The sequence below is a fragment of the Sturnira hondurensis genome, unplaced genomic scaffold (genome assembly GCF_014824575.4).
Source record: "Sturnira hondurensis isolate 20B ecotype Veracruz unplaced genomic scaffold, ASM1482457v3 Scaffold0021795, whole genome shotgun sequence".
NCBI classification, from domain to species: Eukaryota; Metazoa; Chordata; class Mammalia; order Chiroptera; family Phyllostomidae; genus Sturnira; species Sturnira hondurensis.
In genome coordinates this window covers 3644707-3664467 of record NW_028094426.1, presented here as the reverse complement: position 1 = coordinate 3664467, position 19761 = coordinate 3644707, and the positions used below count along the sequence as shown (strand labels likewise).

The 19761-nt window shown below is 36.6% G+C and overlaps 1 protein-coding gene across 1 annotated transcript in view; it reads right to left on the bottom strand.

Moving 5' to 3' along the window:
• The window catches only part of SOX5 (SRY-box transcription factor 5), a 929721-nt gene that overhangs the window by 778372 nt on the left and 131588 nt on the right, over positions 1-19761 (bottom strand). The window contains exon 2 of the mRNA XM_037033875.1: positions 7315-7396. The gene's annotated coding sequence lies outside the window, so the exon portion shown is untranslated. The remainder of the gene's footprint in view (positions 1-7314; positions 7397-19761) is intronic.

Here is a 19761-nt window from a genome sequence, read left to right as displayed (position 1 = left end):
AGTTCTTCTGACGTACGAGGCTTTCTCTTTCCCTCCCTTCCTCCTCCCCTTCCCTGTCTTCTTCCTTCTTCCTTCCTTTTCCACCCCCCACTTTGACAAGTTAAACCAGAATAGGTAGTTCAGGTAAATGATAAAGTGAATAATATTTCCATATATCAAACCTATGGTTAAATGAAGGACTTTTAGCAGTTTTTCACTCATAAGAAAGTGCTTCGTAAAATAAATGATTTCATCACCTCAAGACCCGGACAAGGTAGCAAATCCTTCTTCCCTACAGCTTACAAATATTAATGTCCATACAAAGCACCAGTCATCATTGGAAGAAATAACTAAATATTGTTATGGAAATGCATTCAATTCCAAACACATAACAAGTGACAATTATATATGAGGCTCTATGCTAGGTTAACAATGACCTTTACCTTGAATAATATCTAAATATTTAATAAGTATTAATTCTGTGGATCCAGGTTTTGTGGAAACCCAAAGCTTATGTACTATTAGAATAAGAACACAAATTAAAATTTTTAATTTAACATGAAAGTAAATATTTACTCAGTGAAAAAATGTAATAAGTTACTACTTTAAAATTCTCAGACATATCACAAACATCACAAAATCTGGGAAAAAGCATACTTTTCATATTACTTAGCTCTCTGATCACACCTCTCTCCAGGTATCAGGTATCTGGAGGGTATGTCCATAGGACATTATGGCCTCTGGTTCCTGACCTGCGTGTCACAGTGCTCTAGTGAATTGGCAAAGTGCAAAGCCATCAGTACATTGCTAAACATACAAGTGTCTGCAAACAACACAACTATATCCCACTTAATTTAAAATCACCATATCCCCGGTTGGACTCGCCCTTTGGTAAAATATTTCCCCACACACACCAAAACAAACCTATAGCTTCTCCAAAGCCAGTACAAAAGAGAAAAGGAATGGGTAAAGGTTAAGGAAGAGGCAGTGGTCATAAATGATTGCAATTAATTTTTTTTAAATAGCTCACTTAGCAAATTTTACAAAGTATGTGATTGATTGAACATACTACCTACAGCTTCTCCCCAAACCTGGAAAACACAGAAGGACTCTAAAGCTTACTTTTACCCCGGATAAAATGATTTACTCCTTTTCTAGTTGAACAATTTTTAATAACAAATATCATATATTTGTCAATAACCGTGCTTATCAGTATCTATTAAAATGATTTATTTTAAGATACAGTGATTCCAATTGGTAATTCACAATAAATGGAGAATTCAGTGAAAAATAAAAAAAAGAATGATGTTGGGAGCAAACTCTGGTCTTGAAATTAGAAAACTGTTAGTACTAATTTTCTAAAAAGGAAAAAACAGAATTTCAGTATCTGAAGTATAAACAAAAGGTCAAATTAAATATTTTTTTAAATTGCCAAGCCCTGGCTGGTGTAGCTCAGTAGATTGAGCTCGGGCCTGCGAACCACACGATCGCAGTTCGATTCCCAGTCAGGGCACATGCCTGGGTTGCAGGCCAGTTCCCAGCAGGGGACTCACGACAGGCAACTATACATTGATATTTCTCTCCTTCTCTCCTTCTCTTCCTCTCTAAAGATAAATAAATAAAATCTTTAAAAATAAATAAATAAATAAATAAATAAATTGCCATACATTTTAGCAGCTAAATAAAACCAAGATAATGATTGAGAAGAGCGGTCTGAGTGAGTCACAGGCAGAAAAACCATGGAAATGTGCATGTGGGACCCCGCTTTCCAAAGAGCCATGGAAATAAATGAGAGAAGAAAGGAATTCCAAAGTTATTTTTGAGGGATTTTTCTCCTGTGACATCTCTCAGACAGAAATTACAATCTAATAGCACATTATCTCTGAAAATTATATATAGCTATGGTTGTTGTATACATGGGTATAGCATATTTGTCAACTAAACAAAATATTAAGTCAAATATTCTACATACCAGTAACGTAAGCATTTTTTATATTTTTGAAACAAGGTTTTATATTTAGCTTATTCATTTGAATTACATTTGATTATGCATTAGAAAGACACCAATTCTTTGTGCCGTACTGACTAAAAACTTCCCATCCAACTGACAGCTCGCAGGAAATCCAGCCATGACTCAAAAGCACGCTGGGACTTTTGTTATACGCACTTGCTTTGTGTGAATAGATGTTTACCACTTTATATTAAAGATGAAATAAGTATTAAAAAAAGAAACCTAACCCATAATTCAGCATACTCATGAAAGTAGCTGAATTTACCCAAGTTTTAATAGATTCCCCAAATCATTCGGTAAGCGTTTAAAGGAAAAATTGGTCTTGGATTTAGGAATTAAATTCCAGTTGAAACTATTGACACATATGGCCCAGTCTCCCAAGCAGGTGACATGACCTGTTTATTAGCTTTTTAAATTTCCATATCTTTCTATTTTTTTATTTTCCTTGTTCCTCTTTCTCTTCTTTCTGGAAACCATAGGAACTGGGTGGCCTTGCAAGTGAAACATGAATTATAAAATATATTTTGTAAGTTTGAGAGGGAAGGTTAAGGAAGAATTAAGACATTTTGAAATGTTGCTGAGCAACAGCAAAGCTATAACCAAAGCACGAACCTCCCAAAGTTTGTAGAAACAGATGTTAATGAACAGAACCAATTATAGCCAACTCAAAGTCAACAACAGGGATTCTTCAAAGTCCTTCCAATAGGTACTCCAACAGACCAAATTTGGACTTGCCAAGTCTAGTTTCCTGTTTCACTTCTCTGGTCTATTAACCTAAATAGACAAAATGCTTTATTGCAATAGTGTTGTTACCCCAGCTATCTCCCAAAATACCACTGGCAATGGAAAGTAAAGCCACCCATGCCCCACACACACACAACACACACACACACACACACACACACACGTGCATTTTGCTGTTTTACAAGTTGGAACTACCAGGGGTTAAAACAAAGTATATGGGAGAACTGAAACTTACTATCAAATAAAACGCTTAACAAAGCCTAATGAAGAAAATGACTTTTAAATGTCATTGTCGAAAACACAGGTTGGCACAGTATGTCCTGCAATCCAGATCCAGCTCACCGCTTGTGAAAAAGGAACGGCTTAATGAATTAACATTTACAATCACTTTGAGGACACAGAACATTAACTTTGAACTACAATTAAGTGAAATGTCTCCCCCACAAAAAGAATTCAATGTTTCTCATTATTAGACTTCTATTATGGCAAATGACAAATTTACTCAATTATTATTATTACATTTTGAACTATGTCAATAAAAATTTTGTGGAAAAAATTTTCCCTCTTAAAGTAATTTACACAAAGCCTCAGTTTTATCTCCTAGCCTACAGAGCATGAATATTTATATCTGGTCTCTATCAGAAAAACATTGCTAATACTTGATCTAAAACTATCTAATCTAAAAAATGGTCTTAGCTCCACCTATTTCTAACTTTTATAATATATGTATATATGCATACATTTGGACTGTATGACATAACTACTTACATAAAAGATTTACAACTATCTTCTAATGCTTCCTCAATCATTACCAGGAGAGTAATAAAATGAAAAGGAGGTACTGATTTTGCCCAGTAATTGAGTTTAAAAATTATAATGCCCAATGCTAGTGGGAGTAGACAAGAAAACTCATTTATGCATTAATTGTAGCAGTGTTAAATGGCATAATCTACCTGGAAAGCAATTTGGTTATAGATAACAAAATCCATTAAAATATATATACACTGTGATACAGCAAATCCACTTTTGTAAATTCAAAAATATAAAACCTACACACAAAGATGTTCAATAAACTGTTAGTTACAATAGTGACCTGCCTCTGCCACTTTGTTTTTTTTTTTTTTCTGTTATCAGCCCTACCATTCACCAAGCTATAGGAGTAAGAAATCTTGGAAATATCCTCTCCCTCACAACAGCACAGCCAATAATTCCTCCCCCTTAGTCTTCCACATTTTTTTTCAGCTCTACAGTTACTATCTTGGTTTAAGACTTGTCATTTCTCCTCTGGATTGTCGCAGTACCATCTTGGGGATGGATCTGCAAAGTGAGGCCTAAGCGTATGCAATTTGGGGATCCTTTCAAAGAAAAAGAAGATAAAACCGCAAATACAAAATGTGTCACCAGTGCCAACATTGAGAGAAACATAACAGAGAGATAGGAGTAGAGAAAGCAAAGGTACTCTCAGCTGATGGCAGTTAATGACTTCCCTTTTTTTCAAATTTTATAAAAGCTAATGACCATGAGAACACATTTTAGAGTCCCCATCAAATACTGTTAGAGGCTGATGCAAGCCAAGCATCATTTATTTAACCTTTATTATAGCTTCTTGGTACATATATATTAGAGATAGATAGCCAGATATCTATCTATCTATCTATCTATCTATCTATCTATCATCTATCTGGCTCCTTACCAAAAAAAAAAAAAAAACCTTAGTTCCTAAAGTCTGTAATTTCTAAGCCATCCAGCCAATCACATTGCTAAAGATTAATTTTTCTGAAATAAAATTCTAAACATATTCCTTCCCTACTTGAAAACGTTCTTGCCAGTAGGATAATTGGCACTAATCCCTCCATGATACCACCTCCACCTACTACTCCAACCTCATTTTCGGTCCTCACAGACATGCTACATTATTTACAGTTCCCGTAGGATGCTATTTCAATCCTCCCATACCTTAGCAGATGTTCTCTCCTCAAACTAAAATGTATTTTCTTCTCTTTTCTGGCTAACAGATTTCTTCACATGTTTCTATCTCAACTTACCTAATAAAGCTTTCCCGGACCTAACAAGAGTTGACAGCAGACTCTGGCTCACAGGCCTCCAGTACTGCGCTCATCACCTATTACAAGGACTCATTCACTGTCTATCTCCCCTGATCGTTTAAAAGTTCCTCCAGGGCAGAAACCTTGTCCTAGCCCTCCTTATTTCCCAAGTGTCTGCATTAAGTAAGTGCTCAGAAATCCTCAACCAAACAAATGAATAAAAAAGGAGAGAAAAACATACCAAGAAGTTAGTTTTACTGCTTTTACTTGGTTTTGTTAGCAACTTTTTACTCTTGTTTAAAAATATTTTTTGTTACATGGCTATATTTGTTTATAATGGGAAATCTAATTTACAATGAAATATTTCTTTGAGGCTTACTCTGATTTTCATTAGATCTGCTATCTAATTCTCAAAACTCTGCACACCTGTGCTAGGCTTATTTCCATTGCCAACAGTCTTCTTTACTTGATATCATGTTTAGATCCCTGTACACAATTAGGTAAATAAATATCATTAGTGCAGCTTCATTAAAGTGTATTTTTCTTAAATATTTCTCAGTATACATATTTCTTGGTAAATGTGCATCTATTAGAATTTTGGCAAAAAACAATCTTGTAACGGACTTATTTCTGTAGGTATATATTTCAGGCACTAACTGAAAAAAATAATAATTTTTTTGCCATCTGGAATAAAACAGATGAATACCATAAGACTCAAATTATGTTCATATGCACAAATCCACTTTTCTGAATCACTTGTAATTTCTATCTCCCCCTCGGATGCAATAAAAATTGTTTTAAAAGGGAAAATATCCAAAATAATCTGATAATTCTCCTAAACACAATCCTCATCAAAGTTGAATATATATTATTCTTTTTTAGTAGAGCTATCATTATCATTATCCAGTCAATGCTTGCAGGAACTTTATAGCAGAGAATTTCCCCTTTTCCTTTTGCATGATTTAAAAATGTTGGTTTACAACACACTGTTTAAATATGCCATACGTGAAGCAGACCACATACATACGGCATATGGAGATATGAATACAAGTCAAAAGCACCCAAAATGCAAACCACAGGACATAGAAATAACACCACCAACCTCAAGTTGACACCATTTTACTAGTTTCAGACCTGCGTGTTTCCTGGCATAATCTATACCACTAGTTCTAGCGGATGGGATAATGGTGCACAACGGTATTAGATTGGAGCTCTCCCCAAACAAGTTCCTATTTCTCCTTTGTGTCAGGAGAGTTAGTCTGAGTTGACGCAATGGCACAATCTATAACTAAGTCAGAGTTCCTTTCCTAAGTGGACCCATGCCTCACTCACCCTGGCTTGGTTGTTTAAAGGAAACACAGCATTCTTCTCATTGCATTCAAAAGTCTCCTGGGATGAAGTGTGTGGAGCAGAAAGAACACAAGCCCTTAAAAGTCACCCAGTTGTGCTGCAGAATCCCAGCAATGGCATTTCAAGGTCTGTGTGACAAGGAAGCCAGTGAGCCTCTTTCAACCCTGGCATTATCATTTGAAACGTATCCTCCCAAAATTCATATTTTGAAGTGTTAACACCCAATATCTCAGAATGAATATTTGAAAATAGTTCATTGCATATACAATTAGCTAAGAAAAGATCATTGATATGAGACCTAATCCAGTATGGCATCCTTCTTTTAAAAAGGAAAAAAGAAATTTGGAGATGGAGACAGACACTCACAGAAGGAAGATGATGTATAGACTCAGAGAAAATGCCATCCACAAGCCTAAAAAAAGGGCTGGGGTGGGTTCTCACAGCCCCCAGAAGGAACCAACCCTTTGACACCCCATTTCAGATGTCTGTTCTCCAGAACTGCAAGACAATAAATTTCTGTTGTTTAAGACACCCTGTTTATGGTGTTTTGTTATGGTGGTTCTAGCAAAGACGTCTGGTTTCCTCGTATGTCAAATTTTTAACATAAAAGATTCAGGACTCGCCCTGGCTGGCGTAGCTCAGTGGATTGAGCGCAGGCCTGCAAACCACACGATCGCAGTTCGATTCCCAGTCAGGGCACATGCCTGGGTTGCAGGCCAGTTCCCAGCAGGGGACTCACGAGAGGCAACCATACATTGATATTTCTCTACTTCTCTCTTTCTCTCCTTCTCTCCTTCCCTTCCCCTCTAAAAATAAATAAATAAAATCTTTTAAAAAAAGAAACAATTAAAAAAAGATTCAGGACTATTATAAAAATTAAAAATCACATGGTAAGTACTCAAAAGAGGACAGGCAATTTTTTTAACCATAAAGGAATATGACATTTGCAATATTTTATTTCATTTCCTTTAATTGTGCTTCTTTCTTCATTCAGCCAAGGAACAGGTAGAGCATCCCTCAAAAGCTTGCTACCCCATACATACGTCTAGAAGTCAGCAATCTCACAATGTTGCCACATGGTTAGAGGAAGAATCTAAATGTGGAGAATGTAAATATAATTTATATTTGTCTACAAAAGAATAAAGTTACATTTCTTGCACACTCGACGCCTAAACAAAGACCTACCTGCCACATGTGAGGAGGCTTATCCAGGACTTCTGAGGATCCTCTTGAAATAGGTCTTTAGACTGTGGACTGATTAAAAAACCTGTAAGAAAATTAAGAGATAAGTCATTTAGAGGCAGATTCATGGCATGTGGAATCAAGCCTAACTCTTTTAAAAATTTAGTTATATGGGGAAATACCAGTAGATGGTGATAAGCTGAACACAACAGAATACGGAGCATCTGCAGTACTACAGAATCCTTAAATTCTACCTAGACAGGTAAGGAGCCAAGAGTAGAAAAAAAGAAAATAGAATGAACTTTTCTTAAGGTCTCTTTTTCGTTTCATTGTTTTTATTTTTAATGCGTATACTGAGAAATATTGGTTAATAAAATGACATGGTTTTAGGTGTACAATCCTATAATACATTATCTGTATATGGTATTGTGTGTTCATCACGCAAAGTCCAGTCTCCTTCCATCACTATTTATTCCCCTTTTACCTCTCCCAACCCTCCTTTCCTCTGGTAATCACCATACTACTGTGTCTATGAGGGGGTTTTGTTTTGTTTTGTTTTGTTTTTACTTAATCCCTTTACCTTTTTCATCCAGGCATCATTGGAAGAAATAATGATGATTATTTCCCCCAACCCCTAATCTCTCTGACAGCTGATAGTCTGTTCTCAGTATCTATGAGTCTGTCTCTATTTTGCTTGTTAGTTTATTCTGTTCATTAGATTCCACATATAAGTGAAATCGTGTGGTACTGTGTTTCTCTGACTGACTTATTTCACCTACAATAATACTCTCCAGGTCCATCCATGCTGTTGCCAAGAGTAAGATGTCCTCCTTTTCTATGGTGAGTAATTTCCCATTGTATAAATGTACCACAGCTTTCTCATTCACTCATCTACTGATGGGGACTTTGGCTGCTCACAAATCTTGGCTATTGTAAATAATGCTGCAATGAACATAGGGATGCAGGTATTCTTCTGAATTAGTGTTTTGGGGTTTTTCAGATATATTCCCAGAGGTGGAATCACTGGGTCATAAGGCAGTTCCATTTTTCGATTTTTTGAGGTAACACCATGTTGCTTTTGAAATCAAATGCTCCAAATCATAGAACACACAGAAAGGACAAGACATAGTAGGAAACTGAAGGTTCCTAGAAATTTGAAATTATAAAAAACATTAAATCCATTTCTATGAAAGAAGAAAAACAAATCCAGGTGAGGGCACAGACTGTCAAGGGCGCTACTCTCGAGAGCGCTTTCAAGGTGACATTTAAGCAGGATCAGGGCAATTGGGCAGAGCCAGAGGAAGGAGCTTTCCCAGCGGAGGAGGGAATGGCAAGAACAGCAGTGCCCTCCATCCAAGGTTTCGCTACCCACCCGGTCTCAGTGACCTGCAGCCCCAAAATACTTAATGAAAATTTTCAGAAATAATTCATTAGTTTTAACTTGCATGCTGTCCTGAGCACCTCACTTTATCTCATCACGCAGGCACTGTATCATCCCACATCAGAAGGATAAGTAAAGTGCAATAACATGTTTTGAGAGAGAGAACTAGAACAGTCCCAGACTTTTGGTACAGTCTATTGTTAGAACTGTTCTATTTTTGTCATGAGTTTTTGTTGTTAATCTCTTACTGTGCTTAATTAATAAATAAAACTTTATACATGGAAAGGCATAGCATGTACAGGGTTTGGTTTCAGGCCTTCACTGGGGGGGTGGGATGCATCCCTGTGGATACGGGAGCACTGCTGCATCAAGGCTCTGCAGTGAGAGCTCGCCAAGCATGTCCACGAGCAGTAAGAGACCCCCGTGGCTGCATGCAGCATGGGGTGTGTGAGGAATTAGTAGGGAATGAATGCGGTCGGAAAGGGCCACAGGAAGGCTTTGGACTTTAATCTAAAACCTAATAGAGGCTTCTACTCTAACTAAGCATTTTTGTTTGAGATCACTGTAGATTCATATGCAGTTATGAGATACTAATACAGAGAGATTCTGTGTATCTTTATCCACTTTCCCCAAGATGTAATATCTTGCAAAGCTATAGTACCAGATCAAAACCAAGACAATGACACTGATAGAGTCAAGACACGGAACATTCCCCTCACCATAAGTATCCTTCATGTTGCCTTTTTATAGCGATGCCCAATTCTCTCTTACCCATCTCCCCTTTTCTGGGGGCCTGGGTGAAAAGGGGGAAGGGATAAAAAAGTACAAATTGGTAGTTACAAAACCGTCAAGGGGATATAAAGTACAGCACCATGAATACAGTCCAATAATACTGTGCTAACTATGTACAGTGCCAAGCGTGTACTTGGAAATATTCAGTGGACATTTTGTAAAGTATAATTGTCTAACCACCGTGCTGTATACCCAAAACTAACACAAAATAATATTCAATGTAAACTGAAACTGAACAATAAAATTTAAGAAAGCCTGGAAGCCATTAATCTCTTAACAATTTCTATAACTGTCATTTCAAGATTATAAAAATGAAATAATACATTCAACCTGAGGATCTGGATATTCCTCCAGGTTGGTGAGTGTATGGATAGTTCGCTCATTTTGATTGCTGAGTCATGTTTTATGGTATGAATTGTTTAACCAGTCACTCACTGACGGACACTTCGATATTTCCAGTTTGGAGTTACGATGAACAAAACTGTTACAGACATTCATATACAGGTTTTTGTGTACAAGTGTAATTTATCTGGGGTAAATACCAAGAAGTGCAATTTCTGGGCTGTGTGGTAGTAGTATGTTATGTTTTCTTTAAAGACCTGCCTAACTGTCTTGCAGAATGGCTGTACCATTTTACATGCCCTCCTCCCCAGCAATGCTTAAGTGAGCCAGTTTCTGCATATCCTTGCCAGAGTTTGGTGGTATCACTATGTCTCATTTTAGCTATTCTGCTGTTCTATAATAATGAATGGATGTCAAATTTCTTCTCGTGTACTTATTTCATATCTATAGCATCCTCTCTGAGGATATATTCCTTCATGCCTTTTGTTTATTTTCTATTGGATTTATTGTTTTACTATAGAGTTTTTAAAGTTTATATTCTTTTTTTTTCTTGGTTCAGTTTTCTCACTTTTTATTGTGTAAATTATTTTATTGTTGTTCAAGTACAGTTGTCTGCATTTACTCCCCACCACTCCTCCCCACTCCAGCCTACTTACCTCCCTCCCCTAATTCCACCCCTGCTTGGTTTTGCCCATGTGTCATTTATAGTTGTTCCTGAAATGCCTTCCCCCCTCTCCCTGTTATCCCCTCCCACCTCCCCTCTGGTTACTGTCAGACTGTTCTTCATTTCAGTGTCTCTGGTTATAGTTTGTTTGCTTGTTTGTTTTGTTGATTAGGTTCCATTTAAAGAAAGTTTATATTCTTTACACTAGTCTTCTGTCAAATACATGGTTTGCACATAGTTACTCCCAGTCTATAGCTTGTCTTCTCAACCTTCTAAAAAGTGTTTAATTTTTATAAAGTTTTTAAATTGATAAAGTTTTCAATTTTGATAAAGTCCAATTAATTATTTGTTTCCTTTCAAGGATAATGCTTTTGGTACAATGACAAAGATGTTTTGCCTAGCTCAAGATCTTAAATATTTTCTATTTTATTCATAAAAGTTTTATAGCTTTAAGTTTCACAGTTAGGTTCATGACATATTTTGAGTTCATTGTTATATAAGAAGTAAAACTGTAGTCAAGCCTGGCTTTTGCTGATGGGTGTCTAATTGCTCCAATATCATACGTCACACAGTCTTGATGAATGTAGCTGTACAATAAATCTTGAAGTTGGGTAGATTGATTTCTCCCACTTTATTCCTCTGCTTTCCCATACAAATTTAGAATAATCTTGCCTAAATCTACAAAAAAACATCTTGCTGGAATTTTGATAGCAACTGTACTAAACCTGTATATCAGTTTGGGGAGAAGTGAAATCTTTGCTATGCTGAACCTTCCAACCCATGAAAACTACATATTTATGTATTTAGATCTTCATCAGTATTATGTGGCTTTCATCATACAAGTCATATATACATTGTATTAAATTTATACCTAAGTCTTTGATTTTTTTGAGTGACCATAAATGGTACTATATTTTCAATTTTGGTATCCAGCTTTTTATTGCTAATATACATGAATATAATTAATTTTTGCATGTTTATCTTATGTCCTACTACTTTGCTGAATTCACTAATAAGTGAATAAGTGAATAACTAATAAGTTTGGCAAAAAATTTCAAGTTCCTTAGGATTTTCTATCTGAGTAATCATGTAACCTGCAAATAGGAAAAGTTTGATTGCTTCCTTTCTTAACTCTCTGTTTTTAGCTAATTTTTCTTATCTTTGTACTGGCTAGACTACATTGAGTAACAGTGTTGAGTGCAGACATTCTTGACCTTGTTTCTGATCTGAGAGGAAAGAATTCAGTCTTACATCATTAAAATTAATGTTAGTTGTAGTTTTTATGTGTTTTTTATAGATGATCTATGTCAAGTTGAGGAAGTTCTCTGTTCCTATTTTTCTGAGGGTTTTTGTCATAAATGGGTGTTGAAGTTTGTCATTTTTTTTCTGCTTGAATGAGTAGGATCATGTGCTGTTTCTTTTTTAGCCTGTTAGCATGGGGATTTACAGTGATAGGATTTTTCCGAGTTGAACCTTGGAATGACCCCCAACTGGTTCTGGTGTATAATTTTTTATATGTTATGAATTCTATTTGCTAATATCTTGCTAAGGACTTTTGTGTCTGTATTTATGAAAGATATTAGTTTTCAGTTTTGTTTTGTTTTGTTGGGGTTTTTTTTTGCACTGTCTTTGGTTGTTATATCTAGGTAATACTACTTTCATAAAACAAATTATTTTCTAGACTAGGTTATATAGAAGTGGCATTACTTCTTTAAATGTTTGTTAGAACCTCCTGGGATTGGGTATTTATATTTTGGAAGTTTTTTTAATTACAGACTCAATTTCCTTATTCATCATAAGGCTATTCAAATTACCTGTTTAATATTGAGTGAGTTGTGGTACTTTGTGCTTTCTGAGGAGTTGGTCCGGTTCATCTAAACTGTTGAATGTATGTGTGTGCAGTTGTTTAGAGCATTCCCATAACACCCTTCTCACGTCTGTCGGATCTGCAGTAATAAATACTTTCTCATTCCTGATATTAGTAATTTGTATCTTTTCTTTTTTTTGCCATCTTGCTAAAGCTTTGTCAATTTTATCAATCTTTTCAAATAACTAAATTTTAAAAATTAATTGTTTTTCTCTTTTCAATGTTATTGGCTTTTGTTCTTATTATTATTCTCTTCCTTTTGCTTCCTTTGGGTATATTCAGCTGTATTTTCTCTGGGTTCTTGCAATGGAAGCTTACATGATTGATTTGAGACTTTTTTTAATGTATTCTTTTAATGCTATACACTTCCCTTTAAGCTCTTCTTTATCTGTGATCCTCAAACTTGGATGTTGTATTTTTATTTTCACTCAGTGCAGTGCATTTTTACATCCCTTGAGGCTTCTTTTTGACCCATGGATTATTTATAGTATATGCTGCTTAGTTTCCAAGTGTTCAGAGATTTTCCCATTATCCTTCTGTTATTGATTTCTAATTTGATTTCATGGTGATCAAAAAATACATTCCATATGGCTTTAATCCTTCCTTCTTTGCTGAGATGTGTTTTCTGGTCCTGCATAGAGTCTGTCTTAGTACAAGTTCCATGCCACATGAAAGGAATGTATGTCCTGCTGCTATTAGATGAAGTGTCAATTAGAGTCTGTTGGTTACAGATGTTGAATTTCCCATGTCTTTGCAGAGTTTGCACCTAGTTTTCTATCGATTGATGAATAGGGCTGTTCAAATTTTCAGCTATATTTGTGAACTTGTCTATTTCTCTTTTTAAACCTGTCATTTTTTATTAATTTTTTAAATTTAATTCTTGTTCAAGTAGTTTTCCGTCCTCCACTCCCATCCCAGCCCACCCCCCACCCCGTGCTCCTCACCTCCCTCCCATTTCCACCCCCCTTAGTTGTTCTCCATGTGTCCTTTATAATAGATTCTATGAATCCTTCCCCTTTTCCCTGGAATTCTCTCCCCTCTCCCCTCTGGTCCCTGTCAGCCTGTTCTGAATTTCAGTGTCTTTGGTCACATTTCGCTTGCTTGTTTGTTTTGTTGTTTAGATTCCTGTTAAAGGTGAGATCATATGGTATTTGTCTTTCACTGCCTGGCTTATTTCACTTAGCATAATGCTTTCCAGTTCCATCCATGATGTTGCAAAAGGTAGGAGCTCCTTCTTTCTTTCTGCAGCATAAAATTCCATTGTGTATATGTACCATAGTTTTTTGATCCATTCATTTACTGATGTGCATCTAGATTGCTTCCAACTCTTGGCTATCATAAATTGTGCTGCTATGAACATTGGGGTGCATAGGTTCTTTCGGATTGGTGTTTTGGGGGTCTTAGGATATAATTTCAGCAGTGGAATTGCTGGGTCAAAAGGCAGGTCCATTTTTAGTTTTCTTAGAAAATTCCATACTGTTTTCCATAGTGGTTGTACCAGTCTGCAATCCCACCAACAGTGAACTAGGGTCCCCTTTTCCCCACAACCTCTCCAACACTTGTTGTTTGTTGCTTGTTTATGATGGCCATTCTGACTGGTGTAAGGTGATATCTCATAAATCTGTCATTTTTTTTGCCTCATGTATTTTGCAGGTCAGTAATTTAGTGCATACATACTTAGAATCTCCATTCTTTTTGATGGAACCATTCTTTGACCGTATATAATATTCTGCTCTGTCGCTGTGATTTTATTTACTCCAAAATCTAATGTATCTGATATTAATATAGCAATTCCTTCCTTCTTTTTATTAATGTTTGGACAATACATCTTTATCCATCCTTTTACTCTCAATGTATCTGTATCATTATAATTAAAGAGAATTTCTTATAGATAGAATACACTCGGATCCTATTTTTTTAATATACTCTGACAACATCTTTTAATTGTTGTATTTAGACCACTTACATTTAATGTAATTAGTGATATTTTAGGGTTTAAATATGCAATTTGTTTGTGTCTTCTATTTTTCATTTCTGTTTCCTGTTTCCTAACTACATATAATATTTTTTGTAATTCAATCTTGGTTTATTACAGTGTTTTTTAGTGATTCTTTGAATAGCTTTTTTAGTGGTTGCTTTGGGAAACACATTATATACACATAAATTACCATGGTCTGATGGTGTCATCAGTTCATTAGTTTGAGTGCAGTTGTCATGAATCATGCCCTATTGAATATTTCTGCACATTGGTGAGATGAGTAACCCAAAAATGTAAACATCAGAATAAATGTAGCTATGTGGGATGTTCTTTCTGTTTTCCCCAGAACTCTCCTGTTTCCCCCTATCAAGAGCATGCAGTTATATCTCCACTAAAAAGATAACTGAGAAATTAACTGAGATAAGTTGGGGGGGGGGAACCTGACTGATTTGAAACATCAAGATTTCTGTCATTTAATTTACACTATACTGGATAAGACAACTTTAAAGATAATGCCTAAGAAAATGTCTTTTCTAATGTATTAAAGTAAGCAGAAATCTTTAAAGTCTTTGAATTCTGGACAAAATGTTCCCTTTATTTCATTTACCAAAGATATGTACTATTGACAATTCATTCATAATCTGTTAAAAAGAATAGGCTCAACAATGACCTAGGCTATTGTTCACTGTTTAGGAAGGTACATTTTAGAGAGATGAAGTTAACTTACACAAGGTCCCAGGCAAGTAAGTAACAGCAGTGAGCCTAGAACCACGGTCTGATGTTACTGAACTGCACATGAGGGATAAAAAATATTAATTTTTCATCTAAACTATCAACGATCTGCATGAGAATGCAGAGCTTCCTTTCCTCGAGGAAGGCAACATAAAAACATGGCAGATGGAATATCGTCACTCATCCACTCTGGAACCTAACCAGGACACCAGGGTTTAAACTTCCCCACTTGCCAAAAGTATCAGTTGATAACAAATAAATGGCCCAACCATCGATATTATTGTAGAGACTGGCCCACAAGAGGTTCCAAAAATGAAATTTTGAGCGTTAGCGTGTTCTTTCACACTGTGTGTCTGTGAGTTTTCCCATTTCTTCAGGTTACCGCAGACTGGCAAGTTGGAAGGACACTGGCTTGTTTTCCACATTATGAAAGTTTTACTCACTTTAGATGTAAAAAACACTTGAGTGTGTGCAAAAGGAACTGTCCTCAATTCCCAAAATATATTTTATACTCCCTGATTCCTTTTGTAAAAGATCAAACCTCTAGCTTGTTGCCCTGAGTGACAGACTTCTCCTTTTACTTATGCATCTTCTGTGATCCAAACTGCACAAAAATTCTTGCTCTATATCTCCCATTTACATTCACAGTCAGATACTATAATTAAATAATAGAGTTTCATTTACTTGGGCTCAAAGCCATTATTTTTTTCTTATTTTTACTCATATCTTTTCTCTGAAATGTATCCCAGTATTATTATTATCCTTGAGCACACGAATATGCAGATTTGTGAAACTATAATGAGGTCTTCCTATCCTTTTTAGCATGGATTTTGCTTTGATTATATGTCTAAATCACTTCTACTTAAATGCTTTCTACATTTAAACAAATATATGATCTTTCTGAAAAAAAAGTCATCTTTTAACAGCTAACCTCCTGACCAAGTACATATACTATGTTTACTCCAGGAAAAAAAAATCTGTTTCATGAGCTAACTTGGATTCCTTGACCTGATACTAGCAGAGAGTAAATGTGCTGACACTCTACACCAAAGTGAGAATTCCAATGCCCTTCCATCCCAGCTCAGTGGGCTGCCCGAAGACAGAACGCCATTCAACATCCTGTGTAGAGAGAACCATCTACCTGCCTCTCAACCAGGGATGCTGGATGTGGTGAGGGACAGGGCAAGAATTGGGGAAGGTGCTAAACCTTCCAACAGGGATTACGAGCTGACTCAGAAAGAAAAAACTGAGCTGTACAGCTATCACTGTGTCCAACTCTTTAACCAGACAGAACTTCCACACTCCTGAACTTCCTCTTTTTCACAAGAGGAGAAGAAGAATCTGTATTCACGTGCCCTAAGTTGTGTTCTCGCCACATGCCTATAAACTCCCCTGTCAACAGAGCATATACCCTGGCCTTTTCCTCTCTCTCAAGATCTCTACTCCAAACCCCCAGCAACTAAAAGCAGTGATCTCGGAGGCATGCGTATAGCTGATGCAAATTATATTTCTTTGTTTGCCTCCTGAAGATGGGATGGGAAAGGAAAAGAAGTGTAAAAGCTCCAAAGTGACAGCTAAAACCAAAACAGCTAATGTATCCTATGACATTGTTCCCCAGTTTGCTGTGTAAGTGCCCATTGCTAATTCAGAAGAGACTTTGTGATTTATCTTACTGAAAAGCAAATTAGATATACTTGTATACTCATGTTTATGTACCAAACTTGAAATTATACTTTATCAGTTAAAAATCAGTAGATGAGTAGACCAAATACCTTCATTATACTCCATGAGCTGTTAATGGGACGATAAACTATAAATCCAATTTTCATCATTTATAGCCACCTTTTGACATAAAAAGTACCATTCCCCTTTCCAGCCATAGCACCATCATAGGTTAAACGTAAACTAAGATAACTGACATCTAGCTTGGACAAGATAGCATATAGTATTTTAATGCTTTTTACAACACAAAGCCAGTACTCCTGATTACGAGCGAAAATCATAGGGAAATGCCCAATTCTATATTCTAAAAACAAAAACTGATCCCAAATTAACCCCTCAGCTGACACATTAAAGACTGAATGGATAAAGATGTCAGTGGGTTTCACCCTACAGCTCTTAGCCTGAGCTGAAAGTGCAGAGTAAAACAGTATTCAGGCCACCTCTTCAGATAGAATGAAATTCCTGGTCCTCATATTAGTGTCATAGAAACTTCAACCTATTTCTGAGTACTAAGTCAAATTAAATATATTGTTGAACACTGTCTGCGAAGTACTTTGTTAGATGATGTGGAAAAAACAAAGTCATTAAAACGTATTAATAAAGAAGCTGTGATCTAACTACTTCAAAGTTGGAAAAGTCATTAGCAGAGAAAGAAGTAAATGAGGAATGCACTCCAGAATGTTAGGAAAGGGGCTGTTGCCACAGAACATAAGCTTGTGTGTTCATAGATAAAAAATTACATGCCGCCTAAAATACAATAATGTCAAAAATAACAGAAAACTCATCTTAGACATCTGGGATTCTTGGGTGGGTCAGAAAAAGAGGAAGGGGAAGAAGATCTGGAGTTTCGGTGGACCAGTGGGTGGTCTCGTGGAGGCACTGAGAGAGCAGGAAGAACCTGAAGAACAGGGCCTGCGGGCAGGCCCAAGCAAGAGCAGGGTGGGCTCATTTCAGAAGGAGCCAGAGATAACAGGACCCATACACTTTCATCTCGGGAGCTCTAAGAATCAGGGCTTCAGCATCCACAGCTCACCCATCCTGTATTTTTTTTTCCCTCAGTGTTGGCTAAGCTCTATACTAACAGAGCTTAGACTAACACATGTAAAATATTCATGAATCTCCACCTTATACCCTACCCCTTCTCCAGGCAATGGAGGAAGATTTCAGTAGCCAACCTGCTTTTTCTCTACAAATGTCTCCCCACTGAAAAAATCTGCCATCTCTTGGAGTATAGTGTCTTTGAGGCCACAAAAACTTATGAAAGTATTTAAATGAAAAGATCTGAATAAGGTAACATCGTTACTGAAACACAGCCTTAAGAAAGCAAATCTAGTCACTCAACTAGCAAGTCAAAATTTCAGATAAGCATTTACTTTCGGATTCAGTAAAAAAGATGAGATTATATGAGAAAGTAGAGGCAGTGAGTATCTGAAGAGGACTGCTACTGATGACATGTAAATAAGGTCTATAGAGTATACAGGTTACTTTTATTTTAAACGCTGGCATTCAACTAGTTGAATTAAAATACTACAATCATAGCAAAGTGGCTACTAGCATAAATTCTGGAGTTTATGTTGGGTTGAAGCTTTCTATCTGGATGATTGGGGCAACTTACTTAATCTCTAAACCTGAGTATTATCTATACATTAGAAATAATACTTATCACAGTAATCGTTATTCAGCATCTTATTGAAAAACCATGCTGCCTCTACTCTCAGACTTCATGGTTCAGTGAGGGTCGGCCCACACCCCCACTTGCACTTGAGGCATGACTGCCTGGGCCTGAGTAATCTGGGACCAGTTCTGGGAAGCTATGTGGGGATTCCCACGACCACAACAATTGCTGGAAAGATCTCTCTGTCTCTCTCTGTATGTCTGTTTCTCTCTCTGTGTCTCTCTCCTTCTTTCTCTGCCCCTCCCTCCCTCCATCCTTCATCTCTCTCTGTGACTGAGGTTACTGAAGATCATTGAAACCTAAAAAAGACAACTAAGAGGAAAGCAAAGCTAAGACACAGGACAACAGAGTAGGAAACAGATGCCTGGGACACGCTGTGATCTTAAAGGTTATTTTCTGTTAGAGTACCATTATATTCCCTTTCTGGCTGCAACTATTTTGAGACAGGTTTTTCTTTAACCTACTACATGGAGATTTCTTGTGTATGTGAGGAAAAATAAGATACTGCCCATAAAGTATTTGTTATTACGTTGGTCATAATAGCAAGGGCTTAATAAATGTGAGCTGTTTTTATGTCCAGAATGAGAGATTCTTTAAACGTCCCTTTCCAAGAGGACTACATGAATTTTTTCTCTCATGGGACTCATTAAGATATCAGGGTTTTTATTTTCAAGAAGGTCATAATTAATAGTAGAAGATGTTAATAATAGCTCAAAGACATAAAATAGAAAAAGTCTCAAAAGGCAGCAGATGATCTGACTAATAAATGAAATGAATAAAAAGTAATACTTAAAGTCATCAGAGCAGAGAGAGAAAACAGCCTCAGGCTTGGCTTGTTGCCAAAAGGCTTCATAGACATCGTATTTGAACTGGGTGCTGAGGAGCAGGAAAGGTCTGGGAGGTTGGAGGGAAGAGCGGACGGTATTCCAGGAACGGGTCTAGAAGAGTCTAGAAGAGTGTCACTCCTTGACCTGCAACAGGGTTCCCGAGGAGAAGCCACGGAAGAACGACGGAAACAGTCAGCTCCAGGCTGACGGCAGCTTTTCAGGGCGAGTTAAATCTCATTTCACAGAAGCTGGTTTTCACTGAGCTCATCCAGAGGCATGAAAGCACAATATTAGGTTGCGCATGTCACCCATACTCAGTCAAATTTTAAAAATAATAAAAATCAGAAATTATTTGAAAGGTCTTTGTAACCAAATTACATATCTTTGGATATGTTATATTGTTTTTCCAGTTTTCTTACTCCAATTGTAATTGCTCATTTTTTACTCATGTTCTAAAGCCAAACAACTGA